Source organism: Piliocolobus tephrosceles, chromosome 5 (genome assembly GCF_002776525.5).
Source record: "Piliocolobus tephrosceles isolate RC106 chromosome 5, ASM277652v3, whole genome shotgun sequence".
Classification (NCBI taxonomy): domain Eukaryota; kingdom Metazoa; phylum Chordata; class Mammalia; order Primates; family Cercopithecidae; genus Piliocolobus; species Piliocolobus tephrosceles.
Window position 1 is genome coordinate 156,412,929 of NC_045438.1, and position 3,678 is coordinate 156,416,606.

Sequence of the window (3,678 nt, forward strand, 5' to 3'; positions counted from 1 at the left end):
GAGGCAGGAGAATCGCTTGAATCCGGGAGGCAGAGGTTGCAGTGAGCTGAGATCACACCACTGCACTCCAGCCCGGGCGACAGAGTGAGACTTCATCTAAAAAAAAAAAAAAGAATGTTTACAATTCTCTGAAATGAGATGAGGAATTATCAGGAATATATTTTCCGTGGAGATTCACTAGCTGTGTTTTGTCAAACAATTTAAAAGAATGTTTTCCCCCCTGGACAAATGATCTTCAAGCTGGGCTAAATGAAGGCTCTTTAAAAAGGCAGAGGCAACCTCTGCCTCCCAGATTCAAGCGATTCTCCTGCCTTAGCTTCCCAAATAGCTGGGATTACAGGTGTGTGCCACCATGCCTGGCTAATTTTAAACATTCTATTATTTTAAATAATCTATTCTGAATTCTATTTAGCTCAGTATATATGTCCCAACAAACTGAAGAACCAAGAGCATACAATGTGGGTAGCTTCAATATACATGACACAACTTTGGTATATACTCTTCCCTTCTACAATGTGGGCTCTCTTTTCCCTTAGCTCATCTTTCAAAGTAAACCTTTTCCCATTTTAAAAAAGAAAGTTGAATTTGTGAGGATGTTGTGGGAAACCAGCCACTCCAGAATGCTACTGTTTTTCTTTACAGTGCAGTCCCTTGGCCCCGCAGAGCCTGGCAGGTAGAGAGCCTAGAAAGGTTCAGTGAACAGCACCACTGATCACCACGAAAGATTTACACCTCGCTGCTCCTAGATTTTACCATAGTGGTATCTGGCCCCATAATGTGAGGTGCCTCCAGAGAACCAAACTAAGGGACTTCTGGGAATATTGTTTTCTTGGAGCCTTCCTTTTATGATTAATCCACGGATCAATAAAAGTCCACAAGTTTCTAGTATTTCACTCTGTTATGCATATTTCTTTTTAAAGATACAGAGGTGTGTTCAAAGCAGTCTTTTTACCTTGGAGGATCATCCTGAAACCTGACATTTCCAAGACGGGAATGAATGGCAGTTGTCTTTTTCAACCTCTCCTTTTACTTCTCAAAAGGATTGGCAGAAAGTGAATTGCTCTCCGAGGGAGAGTTTGCACCCGCAAAGCAAAGGGGTCATTGGTAAAACACACTGATGCCAAAAATAACCGTCTTTTTTTCTCATTTAAATGTAAGCTGTTTTCTTCAGCTACTTTCAGTTCTCCTCCCAAGGGTGTGACATTGACTGGGAAGAAAAACATCTTCAAGGAACAAGCAGTGCAGATTGGTGATACCATTTGCTTTAAAAGTATCTGGGGACGGGGCGCGGTGGCTCAAGCCTGTAATTCCAGCACTTTGGGAGGCCGAGACGGGTGGATCACGAGGTCAGGAGATCGAGACCATCCTGGCTAACACGGTGAAACCCCGTCTCTACTAAAAAAAATACAAAAAAACTAGCCGGGCTAGGTGGTGGGCATCTGTAGTCGCAGCTACTCCTGGAGGCTGAGTGGCGTGAACCCGGGAGGCGGAGCTTGCAGTGAGCCGAGATCCCGCCACTGCACTCCAGCCTGGGCGACAGAGCGAGACTCCGTCTAAAAAAAAAAAAAAGTATCTGGGGTCCAAATGTTTCAAATGATAGTAATTATTTTTTTTAGATTTGGTAGGTATTATTCAATTATTGGTTAAAATATATTTTATCAAGTCAGATCTTAAAAATATTTTGTTCATTCTCTAAATTGTTTACATTTTCTACCTGTTACTAAACATTTTATGTTGTGTAATAGCTGCTAGAATAGTTATTTTTTAGCAGTGTGTAACACCTTTCGTTGATTACAGAAAATGTCTGCCAATAATGCAAACAAAATTAAGGAAGCAATTTTTGGATTTTTAGATATTATTTTTAGTTAACTATTCCAAAAGCCAAATACCAAAATTCAATACATAAAATGCACACACATATAATAAATATCATGTTTTTATGCTATTTCTCCCTTTGTAATAATGTCACTTTATCTACATATTACATTTTTTATTAGAAATTACGATATAAGAAACAGTACAGATTTACTCTTGCTTTTTAACTTGTAAAGTGGATAATTTCATTATGTTGAATCTACACAATTTAAATCTTAATCACCTTTAGTAAACTGCATTGCAAAATGTGCTCCATAATTTATTTTGCAGTGTTTTCATCACAGTCCTTGAAATATTCACATTTATGTACATGTTATTTATAATATGTGTAAATAAACACTGACATTTATTTGAATTGAAAAATGCAGGGAGTGATTTTCTGATGCAAACTAAATCTCCATTAGTTGATAGATTTCAAAATGAGAAAAAGCTTTGCTAATTAGGTTTCAAAGCAGACATTTTCCATAAATTGAATGCTCTAAAGCTATAACTTTCAATAAATTGGTTCCATTATTGGTTCTAAATATATAAAAATACATATTTAAAGCATTTGATAAGGTAAAAGGGATCATTACAAAGATATTCCATTAGAAAATTTTTGATGTAAAAAGTAATTTGATTTTCTTAACCCCTTTTTAAGAATAAGCTTTTATTTGGAGTATAACATACAGAAAGAGTCTACAGGTTATGAATGTACAGTTCACCGAATTATCACTAGGTGAACTCTTCTGTGTATTCACCACACAGATAAAAACATAAAAGAAACACTACTAGCATCTCAGAAATCTTTCTCATCTCTCCTCTTAATCTGCCAATTCTTTTTCATATATTGATCTGAACAAGTTATTGCTAAGTGAAAACTAGATTCAAAGCAAGACAATATATACAACAAGAATAACAGCTAATAGGTGTGTTAGATTAGATTATTCCGCAAACATTCACTCCTCCATCTCACACATCCATGGTAAGAGTATTCATGGGCCCATTGATGCTGGGCATGGTCTCTGACTTTCTTTGGCCAGTGGCCATGTGCTCATTCTAAGAAGTGTAGCCTTTAAAGATGTACCGTGTGCTTTGATCCCTGACACAAGGAGTGTATGCCTCAGGGAGCCACTGTGACTTCATCCTGGACCCCAGAGTGAGACACACGGAACAGGCTGGAACTGACTTGCAGCCGAACCCAGGTTTGCCCCAGTTCACCTGCATACTAGCTAGAGAGAAAAAAAAACTGCTTTTTTTCTTACATGCCACTGAGATTTTGTTGGTTGATTACACAGAAAAGGCTGACTCATATAACAATCCCTTGATAAATCTCAACGAAGCCTTAGCGAACAAACTCTAACCACTGGGGAGCACATTCATTCTTTGCTTTTGTCACAATTGAAGAATGAGTTAGAATTGTCAGATAGATTATTAGCTCGCCTCCCGGGTTCACGCCATTCTCCTGCCTCAGCCTCTCCGAGTAGCTGGGACTACAGGCGCCCGCCACCACGCCCGGCTAATTTTCCGTATTTTTAGTAGAGACGGGGTTTCACCGTGGTCTCGGTCTCCTGACCTCGTGATCCGCCCGCGTCGGCCTCAAAAAGTGCTGGGATTACAAGAGTGACCCATCGCGCCCGGCCTAGAACTAATTTCATCAGTTGGTAACTTCTCCGCAAATAACCCAGAAGTAGGTAAACACATTGGGCAGCAACAGAACTTCCATTTCTGTCTATTTACAAGACCAAGGTTTCTCAGGGCTTACATCTAGAAACATAAAATAGATGAACAGAACTGATGGGAGTGCTGTCTCATTCAAATAAT